Source organism: Ciconia boyciana, chromosome 10 (assembly GCF_034638445.1).
Source record: "Ciconia boyciana chromosome 10, ASM3463844v1, whole genome shotgun sequence".
Taxonomy (NCBI): domain Eukaryota; kingdom Metazoa; phylum Chordata; class Aves; order Ciconiiformes; family Ciconiidae; genus Ciconia; species Ciconia boyciana.
Window position 1 is genome coordinate 44,210,896 of NC_132943.1, and position 17,045 is coordinate 44,227,940.

General features: G+C 58.2%; 12 non-coding genes across 12 annotated transcripts; 3 read left to right on the forward strand and 9 right to left on the reverse strand.

The window, feature by feature from the left end:
• Positions 1 to 244: 244 nt before the first annotated feature.
• On the reverse strand, positions 245 to 326 carry TRNAS-CGA (transfer RNA serine (anticodon CGA)). The gene has a single exon. It is a non-coding gene; the product is annotated as a tRNA-Ser (tRNA).
• A 277-nt stretch (positions 327 to 603) lies between these two features.
• Positions 604 to 675, forward strand: TRNAP-AGG (transfer RNA proline (anticodon AGG)). Its single transcript has one exon. It is a non-coding gene; the product is annotated as a tRNA-Pro (tRNA).
• Positions 676 to 728: 53 nt separating this feature from the next.
• On the reverse strand, positions 729 to 800 carry TRNAA-UGC (transfer RNA alanine (anticodon UGC)). Its single transcript has one exon. It is a non-coding gene; the product is annotated as a tRNA-Ala (tRNA).
• Positions 801 to 1,173: 373 nt separating this feature from the next.
• Positions 1,174 to 1,245, reverse strand: TRNAP-UGG (transfer RNA proline (anticodon UGG)). The gene has a single exon. It is a non-coding gene; the product is annotated as a tRNA-Pro (tRNA).
• A 689-nt stretch (positions 1,246 to 1,934) lies between these two features.
• TRNAP-AGG (transfer RNA proline (anticodon AGG)) lies at positions 1,935 to 2,006 on the reverse strand. Its single transcript has one exon. It is a non-coding gene; the product is annotated as a tRNA-Pro (tRNA).
• Positions 2,007 to 2,560: 554 nt separating this feature from the next.
• Positions 2,561 to 2,632, forward strand: TRNAP-AGG (transfer RNA proline (anticodon AGG)). Its single transcript has one exon. It is a non-coding gene; the product is annotated as a tRNA-Pro (tRNA).
• A 560-nt stretch (positions 2,633 to 3,192) lies between these two features.
• TRNAA-CGC (transfer RNA alanine (anticodon CGC)) lies at positions 3,193 to 3,264 on the reverse strand. The gene has a single exon. It is a non-coding gene; the product is annotated as a tRNA-Ala (tRNA).
• Positions 3,265 to 3,811: 547 nt separating this feature from the next.
• On the reverse strand, positions 3,812 to 3,883 carry TRNAA-UGC (transfer RNA alanine (anticodon UGC)). Its single transcript has one exon. It is a non-coding gene; the product is annotated as a tRNA-Ala (tRNA).
• Positions 3,884 to 4,045: 162 nt separating this feature from the next.
• On the reverse strand, positions 4,046 to 4,117 carry TRNAP-CGG (transfer RNA proline (anticodon CGG)). The gene has a single exon. It is a non-coding gene; the product is annotated as a tRNA-Pro (tRNA).
• A 10,994-nt stretch (positions 4,118 to 15,111) lies between these two features.
• TRNAS-GCU (transfer RNA serine (anticodon GCU)) lies at positions 15,112 to 15,193 on the reverse strand. The gene has a single exon. It is a non-coding gene; the product is annotated as a tRNA-Ser (tRNA).
• Positions 15,194 to 15,820: 627 nt separating this feature from the next.
• Positions 15,821 to 15,894, reverse strand: TRNAT-AGU (transfer RNA threonine (anticodon AGU)). Its single transcript has one exon. It is a non-coding gene; the product is annotated as a tRNA-Thr (tRNA).
• Positions 15,895 to 16,790: 896 nt separating this feature from the next.
• TRNAP-AGG (transfer RNA proline (anticodon AGG)) lies at positions 16,791 to 16,862 on the forward strand. The gene has a single exon. It is a non-coding gene; the product is annotated as a tRNA-Pro (tRNA).
• The last annotated feature ends 183 nt before the right edge of the window (positions 16,863 to 17,045 follow it).

Genomic DNA, 17,045 nt, shown 5'->3' on the forward strand with positions numbered 1-17,045 from the left:
AGGGCGCTGCCTGCTTGCCAGGGCCAGCCTTCAACACTAATTACCCAGCAGCACCAGTTAAGTGCTAGGAGAAGGTGATGCCACATGATTGAAAATCGTCTGCTGCACCAGCACCATGCTGTGCTGCCTGGGACAGCCTGCTCCTGCCCAGGGCACAGGAACAGGAGGACCACCACTGCTAGGTGATGGTGGGGGACAGCTCTGCTTCCCAGGAAGCCCAGAGTGGGCACTGGGTAAAAGCTCTCGCTGTGAGCAGGATTCGAACCTGCGCAGGGAAACCCTATTGGATTTCGAGTCCAACGCCTTCACCCCTCGGCCATCACAGCCCCAGCCCTAGGCACCCGGGGGGGGGGACACCTGCCCCCACCCGGGGCACCCCTCGGCCCTCCCCGGGCGCCCCATTTCCCTGGGAAGCGGGGAAGTCTCCGGGCTGTCCGGTGCACCCCCGCACACCCGCTCAGCCCCGCTCTGCTCCCCAGGGGCTGGTGGCAGGGCCCGTCCCCGAAAAGCAGCACCGGGGCAAAGGGGTCCCCGGGCAGCACTGCCCCCCCAGCACCCCAGTGCCCGGCACAGGCTGGGGGCGCCCGGGCAGCTGCGCGCCCCGGCTCGTTGGTCTAGGGGTATGATTCTCGCTTAGGGTGCGAGAGGTCCCGGGTTCAACTCCCGGACGAGCCCTCCTTTTGGCCGCCCACTGCCCCGCTCTGGTTGCCTGGGGAGGCAAAAGGACATGGAGATGCTGGGGGTTGAACCCAGGGCCTCTTACATGCAAAGCAAGCGCTCTCCCGCTGAGCTACATCCCCTCTGCGTGGGCAAGGGTCTGGGCAAGTCCCCTCACCCCCCACCGCTGCCCCACTGCCCACTGCTCACCCTGCTCAGCCCCAAGGGCCCTGGCCCCAAAAACAGACCCTCAGGGCACATGCTGCCGGCAGCACCCGCTCTGCTCCGCGGTTCCCAGCGCTGCCTCCAGCTGCCCTTTCCCACCCCCTCCTCCATCTGCCTCCCTGCCCACGCACCCCGCAGCACCTCACTGCCAGCTCTTGGGGGTCCAGCCTGCCCACGGGGAGGCAAGCAGCCAGGGTGGGGCACCCCCCTGCGCTGGCACCACTGCCCTCGACGTGCCCTGCTTCCGCCGCGGTCCCACGTGCCGCTGGGGAAGGTGGGCGCCCAAAAGGAGGGCTCGTCCGGGAGTTGAACCCGGGACCTCTCGCACCCAAAGCGAGAATCATACCCCTAGACCAACGAGCCGGGGTGCTGCACCCCATTGCACCCCCAGCCTCTGCACCCCACACGCTTTGGGGGGCTTGGGGGGCCAGCTGAGGCCGCGTGTGGCCCTTGGTGCACGCTGGCAGCAGGGAGGTCCCTCTTGCTGTGGCCGCTCCATGGAGCCACCATCTGGAGGCGACCGTGGGGCGTTAGTGCCCAGCATCTCCAATCCCCACCATCTCCGGGGCTTTTCCTCCTCAAAACCATCTCCCTGGCCCTTGCAGTGGTTGAAATGGCCGCTGCGTTGCCGCATCACCTCCCCGCCCTTCTTCCTCCGTGGGGCATCCCCCAAAGCCGAAGTCCCCCCCCTCTGACCTGGCTTTCTCGTCACCCCCAGAAATCCCTGTCGCTTCTTCCTTCCCCAGCCCCCCGGAGCTGCTGACTGTGGGGTTCGGGGGTTTGCAGGCACCGGGTGTCCCTCGGGTGCCCCAGGCTGCCAGCGGGGCCGGGAGAGGGTGGGGGGGCTCTGGGGCAGAGCCGGGGCACGGTTTTCTGGACACAGACCCTGGGTGAGGGGCTGCCTGTAGCTGTGCCAGGGCGGGCAGCCGAGCTGCCGCGGGACCCCGGCTGCAAGTGCCACCAGCGTGCCCGCAGCCCGCACCGCAGCCCCGGGAGAGCGGTGTGTGCCCTGTCCCGCGGGGGCTGTGCCCGGCGGTGGGCGGCCAAAAGGAGGGCTCGTCCGGGAGTTGAACCCGGGACCTCTCGCACCCTAAGCGAGAATCATACCCCTAGACCAACGAGCCGGGGCGCGCAGCTGCCCGGGCGCCCCCAGCCTGTGCCGGGCACTGGGGTGCTGGGGGGGCAGTGCTGCCCGGGGACCCCTTTGCCCCGGTGCTGCTTTTCGGGGACGGGCCCTGCCACCAGCCCCTGGGGAGCAGAGCGGGGCTGAGCGGGTGTGCGGGGGTGCACCGGACAGCCCGGAGACTTCCCCGCTTCCCAGGGAAATGGGGCGCCCGGGGGCAGGGACAGATGTTGGGGGGCCAGGACAGGGGGAGCCAGGGGTGCACAGGGAGCCCCGCAATGCCCCTTCCAGGGGCTGTGTGGGGGCCGGAGGGGCGGGAGGGGCACAGGCTCTCTGAGGTTTTGCAGCCCCGGGAGAGGTGGGGAAGTGGCATTTTCCCGGGATGCTGAGTGGGCTCCCGCACATCACCCTGTGCGTCATCCCTGGGGGAGCCGATGGCCGAAGAGCAGAGGGGAGGGAGAGGGCAGCCACCACCTGCACTGAGCAATGGTTGGTGTGTGCGGTACCTGGGGCTGTGGGAGACAGTGTCCGGGCTGGGTCCCAGCTGTGCACCCCGGCTCGTTGGTCTAGGGGTATGATTCTCGCTTAGGGTGCAAGAGGTCCCGGGTTCAACTCCCGGACGAGCCCTCCTTTTCGGCGCCCACTGCCACACTCCCACCCAGCCGGTGCAGAGCTCATTTGGGCCCCGGCCATCGACTTTTATCCCCCAGGCACAGCCCCTCCGGGGGTGTCCCCGTCCCCGTCCATGGACAGGACGATGCTGCCCAGCAGGGGGGGGACGGGTGGTCTCCCTAATTCAGCCACGTCACCTCTGCTGGGACATCCCTCCATTTCTGTGAGCGAGGTGCTGCCCGCTGCCCCGTGGGCCAAGAGACACGGCTCAGCCGCGGCAGGGCTCGTTCCCTCCTGGGTGCGGACGGGGCTGTCAGGCAGTGGGGGATGGCAGAGCGGGGCCCTGCTGCCGCCATGTCCACGGTGGGCAGCTCTGCCCGGAGCAGAAGCAGATAGCTGGAATAGGAAACAGCCACCAGTATTTTCAGCGAGCAAGGAGGAGAAACCCTCTTGTGAGGGTGTGATCAGCTTTGGGTTATCCCATGCAGTAAGAAAGGGGATGTTTCCTACGAAGCACCAGCTATTTCCATCCCTTCCTCCTCATAGCCCTGCTGAGTTTTCAGGGAGGAAAAGCATGGAGATGCTGGGGGTTGAACCCAGGGCCTCTTACATGCGAAGCAAGCGCTCTCCCGCTGAGCTACATCCCCCTGCCTGGGGTATGGCCCGGCATGGCACGCTGACCCTGGCACCACAGTGGCAGCTCCCTGGGCAGGCACCATGGGTGGCACTGTCCAAGCTTGCTAAAACCAGCGTTGAATGAAAGATAAACCCTATGGACATGCCATGGGTGCTGTTTGCAGGCAGCTGAGGGATGGCAGGGCTGACCCTCCTCCACCAGGTCTGCAGAGAGCAGCAGGGGTGCAGTCCCCAAAAGAGGCGTTGTCCCAAAAGGAGGGCTCGTCCAGGAGTTGAACCTGGGAAACTCTCACACCCCAAGCAAGAATCACAGCCCTAGACCAACGAGCCAGGGTGCTACATGCCTTTTGCACCCCCAGCCCCTCTGCCGCCCACAGTTTGGCGTTAGGGGTGCAGCTGAGGCTGTGGTTTTCCCCCAGCACACCTGTAGCCTGCAGGTGCCAGGAAGCATCCCCAGCCCAGCCGTGCTTGCAGGCAGCCCCAGGGCTTTTCTGTGGGGCCTGGGGGACTCTGGTAGCCCCGAAACCGGCAGGAAGGTGGGACTGTGGAGGCAAAAGCTGGAGATGCTGGGGGTTGAACCCAGGGCCTCTTACATGCAAAGCAAGCGCTCTCCCACTGAGCTACATCCCCCTGCACCAGCACCACCTTGCTCCTGGCTCTTGGGGATCCACCCTGTCCACGGGGATGTGCCCAGCCAGGACATGGCACTGACTCCACTGTGCCAGGCACTGCTGCCCTCGTTGTGCCCTGGTTATGTGATGGCCCCATGCGCTGCCAGGGCGCCCAAAAGGAGGGCTCGTCCGGGAGTTGAACCCGGGACCTCTCGCACCCGAAGCGAGAATCATACCCCTAGACCAACGAGCCGGGGCAGAGCTGCCTTCACTGCCTCCGGCCCCTGTGGGTAATGACGCTTTGTGCCCCCATCTCCCATCACCGCCCCCCAAAACCCATTTCACGTGGTCCCAAGGCTAGCAACCTCCCTCTCCCCTGCCCCACGGGTGCCAGTGTGGCTTTTGGACAAGGGACAGGAGCTGCGAGTGCCAGGTTACTGGGAAATAACCCCTGGCCATTCCCTTTTCCCAGCCCCCAGGAGCTGCCAGCTGTGGAGGTCAGCAGGGTGCCGTGGGGAGCAGGACTGGAAGGACAGCTCTGGGGCAGACCAGGGGGATTTTTTCTGGATGCAGTCCCCGAGGGTAGGGCTGCCTGGAGCTGTGCCAGGGTGGGAAGCCAAGCTGCTGCGGGAGCCCCGGCTGGTCGGGACCCCCCTCCACGCAGGACAGCTTCAGGGGGAACAGGGTGAAGAGCTGATTTTCAGACAGCCTTCCCGCAGTGAGACTTTGATGCTAATTATAGCGCATTGCAGGCTCTGCCAGAGCAAGGGTTCCCTCCCTGGGGCACATCCAAACCCCGTGAGCTGACCTGGGGGAACCAGGAGGAAGGATCAGCCGCAGGCAGCGCAGGCAAGCCTCGCTCCTCTCCGCTGCCCTGAAAATGACGGAGGAGTGGGGAGGAGCGGGCAGGGAGAGTGCTGCACTCCTGTGATTTCCAGGTCACATAACCCGCCACGGCTGCCCTGCTCTTCAGCCCCACACATCCAGTGCTAACACCAGCCACCTTACACAGCAGTAACCGGATCACCCTTCTCTTCAGGAAACATGCAGACACCTAATTCTCAGCAAACGTGAATTAACAGCCTTGGAATATTTAATGGAACAGTTCTTGAGTCTGAAACACAAATCTGCAAGTATTTCACTCCCAGGACCTTGTAAACCGTTGGGATTTGGTCTCCACTTTCATTGCACTCATCCCCGTCTCTCTCTTCCCGAGGGCTGCCGTCCCCAGGGGGAGAAGCTCAGAGGAGAAGGGGGGTGTAGGACAGCCGGGAATAGTGTCTGGTGATGATTTGGGCTCAGGGCGAGGCACAGTGCTGGCGGAGCCAACAAGGCTGCGGGCTCGCTGGGGTGCAAGCCTTGTAAGCCCCATTCCCACGGATAGCACCAGCAGGGCCAGACTGTGATGCCAGTGCCTTTTGATTTGCGTGCTTCTTCCCCCGTGACTCACACGTGTGGGTAGCCTGTTATTTTCCTGCTTTATGGGATTTCCAGCCCTGGGGAAGAACCGGAGCCCTTGCCGGAGCCATCGCCTGTCTGGCTCCCAGGCTGGCACAGGGCCCTTGCGTGGCAGGGAGGGCGCCCCGCGCCCCGCAAGTGTCTCGTTGGTGCCCTCTCCTCCCTCTGATCCCAGTCATGCAACCACTTTCTCTCCCCTTCCTAAAGCCTAAGAGCAGGCGTCCTCTCTGCTTTGGTGGGAAATTGCATTGCAATGCTTTGGTGGGCAAGGAAGGAGATTTTTATTGGCAAACAAGTCCCATCTCAGTCTGCCATGTCTGCAGGCTCCCAGCTCCAGGGGCCCTGTCTCCAGCTGGCTGGCCCCAGGATGCATGTCCCCAAGGGCTCTGGCCAGGAGTCCTTGCCCTGGCGAGGAGGATGAGGGACGCTGCCTGTTGAGGACAGCTAGGACTCCTGGCATTGCCCTCAGCTTGGCGCCTGGGTGCTGGGGTGGGGTACGCCTTTTGCAGCCCAGCAAAGGTGCTGGCAGTGGATCTGTCTCTTCATCCTGTCCTGTGAGTCACCAGGATTTTTGTCTTCTCATCTGGATATGCAGAGAAGCCACAGATAGATGTGCTGGGATTGTGTAGACCCAGCAATCATCCAGCCACCACCAATCCCTCCATCCCTATCACCAGCCCCATGCCACCCAGGGCTTCCACTCCTGATGGTCCCTCTCTCTTGCTACTCACACCAGTCTTCCCTTTTCCATGACAACTCTCTATGCTTCTCCACTTGTTCTAACTCAAACCATGACTTCATCCCTCCTCCTCGCCTCCTCCATCCCCAGGGGGTCAAAGTACCCACCACTGTACGAAATGCTCACTGGATGCTTCTGTTGGCTTCCCCAAGCAGGCAAATGCAGAGAAACCTGAGCAAGCTTATTTGCCACACATGGTGGTGCAGGCTAGGGTGTCCCCATGGTTACATGCACCCCAAAGAGGAGATCGACACCCCCAGGGATGTGACCCTGCAATGGGGAGCTACCACCATCACCCTCCCAGGCCCTGTTGAGTTGGAATACCCCACCGTGTTTTGTGCACTGTAATTTCTGCTGGTGCAGTTGACTTCACCAAAGCAAAGGACAGAATAAAGAAAATGAAGGGAAATAGGGGTCTCCAGGAAGCAATGACTGCCAGGAGGATGTTGAGTGACAGCAGGAAGCAGGTTTCCTCCAAGGACATGAGCAGGTGAGGGAAAATGGGAGGTGAGCAGAAGACATGAAACTCAACAGATGCAGGCATGGCCAAAGGGTTGCTTTTGGGCTAAGCTCCAGGCTTTTCTGAGAAATGCTTCTGCTGCTGCTGTTGAAAGCTTTAAGTGGGCAACGCTGGGACCAAACCCCAGGACCCAGCTATTTCCCCCTGTATCCTTCCACCCGCTAAGCATTATTTTTCATCTCAGTCTTGGTATGTAGTTTCCTCTTTCTCACCAGGGCCTTTGGCTGCACTGTCTTTGCAGGAACCTGTATTTTAGGGCCTGATCAGCAAGTCTGCGGCAAGCTGGCTGGGGGGCATACGTGGCAGAGTGAATTCAGGACGGCTCTTGAGCTGGGAGCCAAGACAGCATGGCTCCCAGCCGAGAGTCACAGCACCCGTGGGAGACAGGGTGCCAGGTCCCTTGGGATGGGAATCCCTGCAGGGCACTGAGGTCCTTACTTCCCCGACTCTGTCTGCACTAAGGCATCACTATTTTCAAGTCAAATCAAGGACCTGTGTGGATTTTAGTCTCCTTTGAGACACTGGCTCTTCAGAAAAATAATCTATATAACCTCAACAGTGCAGTCATTCAGTGAAAAGCCACATAAAAATGTCATTATTCTGTCCCCCTGCTCCATCCCGGACTGTCCTATGCAGCAGACTGGTGGAGGACAGTTGCACCAGCACCAGATGCCTACGGCTTTCTAATGAAGCTTTTGCTGGAAATCCAATGCTTTTCCTCATTGCAGTGTTCAGAAGAATGTTGCATCCCATCTCTGTGGACAATTTCTGGAGCTGGGATAAAAATATCTGAGCAGTCCTTGGAAGAGGGATGTGAAACCACACCTCTCTTCTCCTGGTGCTCTGACTGCCAAGCAATTGCCCCATAAATTTTCTCCAAATTAGGAGCGCCTCTGCTCAGGGAGCCCTGAGCAATAAAACCAGTTGAGCTTGGTCAAAGGCTTTTGAAGACCAACATGCTTACAAGCTCAGCATAATCCCTCATTATAAACACTCATAAGCTTTATGCAAATTGTCACACTACCAAAATGCTTAAGGTATGAAAGAAGATTTAAACAATACCCATGGAGGACTGAGTCGCACTCTTATTCCTCCTTCCATCAGCTGAAAAGTTTCTGCTTGATGATACATAGCATCTTAAAAAGAGGCTTTACTCAATGCCTGGCATCTTTTTCCAGAGACACCTGCATCTCCTCCCTGTAAAACAATTATTTTCCAATTCTCTAATGTGTTCAACTAAAATCTTGGGTCCTAGTCTTTGGGAAGAGCGCAGTATGGAGCTCACTGTGCTGTGGCTGGGGCCAGGGATGGGGTTATCCTTGTTCTCTTTAACTGACCAGCTCACGGGCACGGGACTTGCAGGTCTCTCCACTCAGCAGCAGAGCAAAGCTCCCTGCTGAGCGCCTGCCCAGCTTTTGCTCTGGCCTCTGTATCTGGAGCACAAGGGGAAATTACATTTTTTTCTTCATGTCCTTATTATTATGTTTATATATCTTTCCTGATGGCATTACCACAGGTCTGAGTGTCCACCATGCTTGGTGTCCATGAGAAATGTTAGGATGCCTCTGCGCACGACACCTCTGATCGATCAGTGTTCAGTCACAGGTCTCAGCAAATCTGGGCTCCCGAATGTCTGTGTGTCCAGAGGAAACCTGGGTAACCCTGCACAGCATTTCACATCGCAGACACCCCTCTTTCTCTGACGGGGCCGAGGATGCTACTATGGGCATGGGCTGCTGGACAAGGTGCACCCGTATCCAGGGTGGGATTCCTGGTGCCATTCCCTGAGCCGTCATACTGAGCTAGCATGGGGACGCAGGTGTATTTGGCTCACGTTATTCATAGGGCTCACTCGAGGCAAATGTTGTGCCTGTACATATGCATGTCTATGCGTGCATGCAGCAGCACAGAACAAAACGTTTCTGCTGCTTCATTAAGAGATAAAGCCAAATGCAGCCACATCACATGCCTCACCGGCACCTGGGCTATCTAGGTTTGAGTCAGTACATACTTATTTGTATAAGGCCCCTTTTGCCACATGCTGTTGTAAAGAGTAAGAATAAAGAGCCTGAAGTCTGGTTTTGCCCTGGTATATCTTAGGAATTTTTTACTCTTCATCATCACCCATAAAACATTGGGTGAGTTGGGTGCAGGATGACCATCCAAAGGAGCATCTCCCAAGAAGCCCACTTCTGCCTTTTTTCCCTGACCCCACATCCATCCTCCCTAGCTCACCCCCAAAATTGCTGCAAAACACAGGGTAAATGCCATTTTGAACTATCAAACCTTCATGTTCCCACCTCCTCGAGGGAACAGGCAACAAGTCTGCTCCTGCGGGAAGTCCTCCCTAAGCAGGCGCTTGCTATGGGGCAGTGGGAGAGGTTTCCAGGCTGAGAAAGTTGCCTTCGGGCTGGTCACAGCAAACCACACACTTACTTCAGCCCAGTGCGGAGCTGAGCAGCAGAAACTCCCATTTCAGACAAAAAAGAAACCTCCCCCCGCCACAACAAGTCGCTTCCAGAGCACGGTACCCCCCCAAACCAGAGGCACAAGGAACACCAGAAGACTCAGGCTATGATGTAGCATGACTTTAATGAGAGGAGAATAAACCAGTTCAGAGTATGAGAAGTGCATTTCCAGCGCTCGGTAAAGAAATGGATAAACCCCACTCCAGGACAAGCCGATCCCTACAAGGTGTTCCTCTGCCCCACCGCCCCATGACTATCATCTTCCGTCTACAGCCCACTATAAGCTTTTTCACCCAGCCAGCAGCAAATGCTGTGTAGCACCGCAGGGTGTGACACCTACGTGGAAATACAAAGCAAGGCTTAGCGAGAGAAAGGTATACAGAGGCACGGTCTCGAGTGACAAGCTCACATGGCTCCCTTCGTCCTGGGGGGCCTGCAGGTGTCCCCCACAGCTGGGAAATCCATGGGCATTTCCTTAGTCCTCTTCCCCAGTCTTGGTCCTGTGCTTCATTTGTCCTTCCCGACGCGGCCGCTCTGCTGGCATCGGCGGGAAGAGGTGACCACTGGGGACACCCCTACAGCCCGCTGCCCAGGCACAGCAGTCCTGCCTTCCCCAGTCCCCGGGGACCACCGGAGGTCACAGGGACCCCGCAGCACCGGAGGTAGCTCCCGACTGACGCCGACGCTGTGGACCCCACCGTCGTGTTTTGTGGGTAGGAGCTGAGGATGGGCCCAGGCAGGGTGACCACGACGGTGGGGGGCTGGATGACGGTGGTGGAGTCCCCACAGCGGCGGAAGCAGGGCTGGTTGCAGCTGGTGGCCAGTGGCCGGGGACCACAGGAGGAGGGCAGGCACAGGTCGTAGCAGGACATCGCTCGGCGAGGACGTACACCTGAAAGCCAGAGCCAGGGCATAAATGCAAGGCAGAGGCTGGTCCATGCCTGCTGAGCCCTCATTTGGCGGCTCCCATAATAAGAGGTGTGGGAGAGCTAGCTAGAGGGTGAGTTTGGATGGTTTAGAAACCCTGAAGGATGGCTTTCCAAATGGGCAGGAGCCGGCTTCCCCCTTCGCTTGCCCCGTAACCCGCTCAGGAGAAAGCAAGGAGTTTGGTTTGAGCTGCACTTCTGGGGAAGCTGGAGGCACCAGAAGCTGAAAGCACTGAGAGCAGACCTGCTCCTGCATGCTGCCTGCCTTCAAGCTGACAGCAAGCCTTCAGCAAGCGAAATGCTCACTGAGACACATCTAGCTGTAGCAAAACCCACTTAAATCAATACAACATGAGCGAGCTGGACTTAACGTGAGCTGAGCTATCCCATCCCAAAATATACGGGACCTCTGATGCCCTTCTGTAAACAGGGACGCATCTATCCCTGCAACTTGGGCATGTGCTATTCTTTTTTTTCTTCAGTGAGGAAAACCATGCAGGATGGACCCGGCTATGTGGTTACAGACCCTGCAAGCCCTGCATCCCACAACCCCTTGCACTCCTAATTTTTGAGCAGAAATAAACCCTTCCCCGACATCCTCCACAGGCGGGAGGGAGGCAGGTAACAAACCTTGAACTCTTGCGGAGGACCGGGCACAAGACATTGGTGAAAGCAACAGCTCAGTGAAGAGGAGACAGAGCCCGTCTCGACTTACCCAGACGGAACCGGCGGCAGCAGCTGGGAGCAGGTGGTGAGGCCGGCGCCGTGCAGGGTTTTATAGGGTGCCCCGGCCCCCGGGGGAGCGGGTGCATACCTTCCGCCTGAAACTCCCCAACAACCAGCAGTTTTCCCCTGGAAAGATCCCCCGGCTGATTAAACAGTTCCCTCTTTCATCTGTCATGTTTTGCTTCCATTTAATACTGAGTAAGATTTAAATGATTTGGGCTACAGGCATTAATTACTTTGCTTCCTAAGGCCAAAGTACATTTTAGGTCTTATGCCACCAGGCAGGAGAGTGTTTCAGCAGAATTTAGGGCAGGCACATCCCCAGCTCATCGCTCCCCACCTTCCTCTGAGCACAACCAATTCAGCTCCCCAGTGCACCTGAGGTGAGCTTGGGGATGTAGGCTGAACGCAAGAAACATGCATTTGTAGGTAAACCCTGCGACAGCGGTCTCATCGATGGCAGGAAAACCAGGCGGGCTGCAGGGGTGAGGGTGCTGGGGGACCACACATGGCTGGGAGAAAAATGCCGGAGGGCATTTCTCCTGCCGCAGATGCCCAGGTCCTACAGACATGGGGACTTGAGCTAGCCTGGCATTAGCAAATTGTTACTTTTGGATCCACTTAGAGGATTTTGCCTTTTTTTGTTATTATTCCTCACACCTGGGGTATGAATTCTGCTTGTAAGCCACATCAAATTTTAAGAGCAAAGTAATCATGGGCTCTGGAGTCCACCCCTGAAGGTGACGCACACCAAAACTGACTGATTTTGCGCAGTGAGCTGATTTCCGAGGCCAAGAGCCTTTCCATCCTGCTCTTTGGATATGCTAACAACGGTGAGCCAGAAGTTCACAGCTATGCTTCCTTGTGATGGAGTGACATCGTCAAGACATTTTTAATTACAGGCTGCGGTGTGACACTGGATTGCTCTGCTGAAAGCCTGTTAGCTGCTAAACAGACAGGGAGTCGCAAGAGTCCTGACCTGCACTTAAATGTGAATCACCCGCACACTGGGGAGAGGGAGTCGCTGACGTGGTCCCAAGCAGGGGAATGAGGCATCAGGCTCTAGGGGCAAGGAAAGTTTGAAGAAGGCTTTACATTTCATGCCAGCAGAACCCAGATGAAGGCACAAACATCTTCCACCCTGGAATAAACCATGGTAGTACCGGGGCGCATATACTATGCATGTGTGGAGCTGGGGGTTGTCAGCATCACTGTTAAAGGCATGCCCTGTAGGGGTTTTGGGGTCATTTTAGTTTCTAGGCTGACTTGGCCTTGTAGAGCCACAGTGGATAGCACTGAATTGTTCCTAGTGACTCCTTGCTGCCCTGCTTGCCAGGGCAAAAAAGCCTTTCAGAAGCCTTCAGAAGCTATTTTTATCATTCTGGAAGGGGAAAGAGGAAATCAGCTTTTCCGAGGTACAGCGGAGGACACGTGCTTCAGCCAGAAGCAACCTTCCAGCCTGCTGGAGTAAGGCAGGAGGCTATGGGTTTATCACAACCACCTAAATGGCAATTTGGTGAACAGGAAAAGATGAGGCTTTATTTTAAGCTTTACCTTTCTGCTTTTTGCACCACTCTTGAATAACAAAATGATGCCACAGGTGCACCCTGGACCCACAGCCTAAGAATTAAACCCTTCTTCTGCCAGTCAGGGTTTCTTCTCCTTCACTAGTCATCTGCCATCTCTTTTTCTTTTGTGCCTCTGTGCAATCCTATGATCCCAGGGAAAAACAGCCCTTCCTGGGGGACTCCCTTCCAGGCTTCCCGACAGAGGCTGGGATCTTCTGATTTGCAGCCTCACTGTGTGTTTCAGTTTTGGAACCCAGTTTAAGTACTTGAGGTTCTGCTCACATTGGACCATCATGTCCCAGAAGAATATCCACGGACGCAGCGATGCTTGAAATAAATGCACGGAGGCAATTAGAGAGGGCATGTTGCTGAATGTGAGCAGACCTGTGTACTGAAACAAGTCCTTTGCCTAGAGAAGGGGACAAGGGAAACAAAAGCTACGTGTCAGGAAGTTAAAATGATCAGATTTGTGTAATGAATGAGATTAAAACAAAGGAAAACCATAGGGGAAAGAGCTCTTCCTGGAAATGCAGGTATCTGGGAGAAAGACAAGGACTGTTTTTGCCAACCCATACTCATTTCAGGGAACGAGCACTTTCTACTTAAGACATGGCTTTCTCTGGAGGAACCACAAAATGGAGAAAATTTCACCAAACCAAACACATCAGAACCATTTTCTTAACTTCTGCACATCCTGGATCCAGGATGTGTGGCCATCTCAGCCCTGGTTCTTCCTGCAGATAAGGGCATGAGGAGAAACATGGCCCTGGACCAATACTCGCCATGTTTCCCTTTGCATCACCAGCCCCAGCAGCACTTCTCAACTCCAGTTTCACTACTCTGCATTTTGATTTCCAACAACCCGAGGGTTAGATGTCTCTGAGACCAGCTGGAGGGTGGAAGCTTGCCCCTGCCCCAAAATTTCTCCTGAAAGTCAAAGGCAAAGGCACATTTTGGAGCAGCAACAGTCCCACTGCATCCCATCTCCAAGGAACACCTGCATCCAGCGCTCTCGCCCAGGGCTTGCCCCGGGGCTGCAGCCGACCTGCCGGCAGCGTGACGTGTGGGGACCACTCCCAGGCAGCTGATGGGCAAGCGGGACACCCTGGTGCCAGGAGGCAGCATTCTGATGCAGACAGACCCACCCGGGTGACTGCCCCTCCACCGCAGCGGAGAAGCATCCTTGGCTGCCTGTGTCCTTGCCAGGGCAGACTTGGGGTGCTTCAGGGCCGCTGTGTGCAGCCCGGGGAGCAGAGCCCAGCTGGTGCCTCTGGGGAGAGCCAGGCTCCGGCTGCTGTGTGCTGCCCCAGGGCTGCAAATGATCCAGTTTCATGCTGCCACATGTCCCTTATAATTGCCGGGTCCCTGGGTGGGCTGATGTTCCACGGCGTCACTAAGGCTGCCACGTCCCCCTCCCAGGAGGCCTCGTCACCGCACGCCAGGGCAGGGGCAGGCGTGTGCCGGGGCAGACACAGCCCAGCAGGGCTGAAGGGTGTCCCAAGGGAGTCAGCTTGTCTCCTATCCCAGCTGCCTCTGCCTTGCAAGCCCTCAGGTCCCATCCTGCTGCAGCAGCCCCCGTGCCATGCACTGCCGCCCGAGGAGAAGCCTGCACCCACCGCCCCTTCCCATTTCACCATCTCCAGGTGCAAGTTGGTGTTTCTCCAGGGCTGTAATCCCTGTGCACTGAAACCCATGTCTTTTCCCCGGGAAATCTCCCGCATCCCTCTTGTAGGGTGCCTGGCTATCCGGGCGCGGACATCCCCCTTTCCCAGGGAAGCAGAGCTGGCCAAGCACCGCAGCGTCCCACAGCAGCGGGATGGGACAGGGCCAGTGTTTCCCTGCAGACCAATCACCATTTCTGGCTTGAGAGAGGGAAGCATCTCCCAGCTGGTCCCCAGGGCCATATCCCCAAGGCATGGGAAGGAAACATAGCCCCGGGGAAGGTCAAAAAGCCAGTGCAGGGCTTGCAGCATGGGAAGCTAAGCCTGAGTGTCCTTGCCTTGCCTCCAAGCCACAGCATTGCTTGGCCACATCCTCATCCGCAGAAAGAAGGGGTGGGAGTGGGGAAGGCACCTACAAGGCTGGCACAACATGTTCCCCCAGCTGCATCGAAGCACAGACATGCTCTGAGAAATGCAAGGCTTCCTTCTCTGCAAGACCGCCGGGATTTCAGCAGTTAAAAACCTCCCAGCAGGCGGGTCTTTTTACCTCTTTCCTCTTCATCTTGCAGTAGCTCACCCTCGCCTCTCCCCAGGAACCTGCACTGAGAGCACTGCTGCAGACACAGGAGGGAGCTGCCAACACGCCTCGAAAAAGCACCCCTAGGACGTGCAAATGGCTAAGCAAGGCACAGCTTTGTCCAGGGTTGGCTTTCGGCTCCCGTTGGCGTGATAGGAATGCCCAGGGCTTGTGTATGAGAGGCAGAAAGGAATAAATTGGCAGAAAGAGCAGAAGGGAAAAAAGCAGTGCCCAGGCTCAGGGTGTGCCCCCATTGCTGCCTGGCCAGCACAGCTAGCCTGTTGCTGACCTTCCCTGCCCATCGTTTGGTGCTTTGCCTCCTGGAGAAGACATAGCTGGCTGGCAGGAGGGTGGCCAGTGGGTGGGCTCAGGGAACAGAGGGGGACGGTACCCTGCTCCTGCATGGGAGTGTGGGGCCAGGCACGTTGCACAGAAGGGCAACACAGGCCCCTGAGCAACCGGGAGCAGGTTCGGCAAGTGGGAGCAGCAATCCAGAGGCAGACGTATTTATCATGACCGAGCAAAACAGAGAGAGGCAGGAGGAAGCTGGCCATGCCGGGGGCTGCACCAAAAGCCTCCCCCCGGGTGGGGGCCACGAGGGGCCCGACGAGGGTGGGATTCGAACCCACGCGTGCAGAGCACAATGGATTAGCAGTCCATCGCCTTCACCACTCGGCCACCTCGTCCCCTGCTTCAACCCTTTTTTGGGGGATTTTTTTCCCCTTTTTGACCAAAGGCTGCAAACCTGTGGCTGGTTCTTCAGGGCGTCCTCCGGAGAGCTGGGCTGGGCAGGTAGAGCCCTGGTGGCCCGTCTGCCTGGCCATGGCAGCCAGCTGCCCCCCGCCTGTTGCAGGGCAGCTGGGCAGGGCAGCAAGCTGGTGTTTGCAATTCATTTGCCCCTCTCCATGCTCCCTTCTGTCCCTGTGTTCAGAGGATGGCAAAGGGCAGGGTGGCATTTATTTTTGCCATAAAAGTGTGGTACTTGTTGTAGGTCTCCATCACCCCCACACCCACCCACCCCCAACCTGTGTCCAGGATTCAGCAGCAGTTGTGCAAATTAATGGGGAAGATGGTGGGGGTCCAGCCAGCACTGGATGTACCTCTTTATTTCCCAGATCACCCGGGGTCTGGAGATAGTTTGGGTCATCTCTCCGCTGTGAGCTTCCCAGGGAGAGGGGGCAGAAGGAAACTCCTTTCCCTCAGAGTGGGGTCACCTGGGACAGAGGGGTGGGGGGCTCCACTGCTCAGGGCAGGGCAGAGACCCCCAGCAGTGCCCCAGCTTGGGGCAGGAAGGAAAAATAGCCCCCAGGCCCAGGCACCACTGGGAGTCGAACCCAGGATCTCCTGTTTACTAGACAGGCGCTTTAACCAGCTGAGCCATGGTGCCCACCTGCCCCACAGCCATGGGGTGCCCCCCCAACACATCTGACCCTCTGTCTGTCCCCCCCTCTCCATGCCCCCCCTGCTGCCCAGGTCTGGGGTATCCCAGCCCCGAAACCCTTCTCTATCTGCCACTGGGAGCACCCTCAGTGGTGGCCCGGGCCCCTGGCACAGGGACCCCAACACCTCCCCTACCAGCAGCAGCTGGGTTTTGGGGTCCCAGCCCTTGCAGGGACTTGCTGTCCCCCTCCCCTTTCCCTGGCAGAGCCCTGCCAGCTGCCCCCAGCCCTGCACTGCCCCGAGGTGACTGCCTCTGTCTCAGCTCTCTCTCTGGCTGCTCACCCCGGCATCCCAGGGGTCCTCAGGGCATTGCCTGCCTGCCCGGATCACCCATGAGTGCCCAAGGCCGACCCAAACAATCTCAGTGCAGCCCCTGAGGGCTCAGGCACCCCCAAAGTCTCCAGTTTTTTGGGAGGTGCATGAGACACACCAAGGGGGAGAGTGGCCGGGAGCAGTGCAGCAAGCGCTGGTGACACCCAGTGCTTACCCAGCTCCATTTACCTCCTCCTGGCCTAGCCTGACCCCAGCACTGGGAAGGGGACCTTGGTAGGGGACAAACCCCTGCCTGGCCATTGCCAGCCAGCAGGGAGGCTGAAACCCCAAGGTTGAAAAAGAGCCCCGCAGCACCCTCCAGCGGTGCCAGCTGCCAAAGGGGACACCCCACTGCCAAAGGGGACACTCCACTCCACACTCCACTGGGCACGTCCCCGACCTCTGGCACCGGCGGCTCCTGGGTGCAAGGAACTCTGTGCTGTCCCTTGCACTTGTACTGGCAGCACAGGGGCAGGGTCCCTGTGGGACCATGGGGGACAGTGTCCGGGCTGGGTCCCAGCTGCGCGCCCCGGCTCGTTGGTCTAGGGGTATGATTCTCGCTTAGGGTGCGAGAGGTCCCGGGTTCAACTCCCGGACGAGCCCTCCTTTTGGCCGCCCACCGCCGGGCACAGCCCCCGCGGGACAGGGCACACACCGCTCTCCCGGGGCTGCGGTGCGGGCTGCGGGCACGCTGGTGGCACTTGCAGCCGGGGTCCCGCGGCAGCTCGGCTGCCCGCCCTGGCACAGCTACAGGCAGCCCCTCACCCAGGGTCTGTGTCCAGAAAA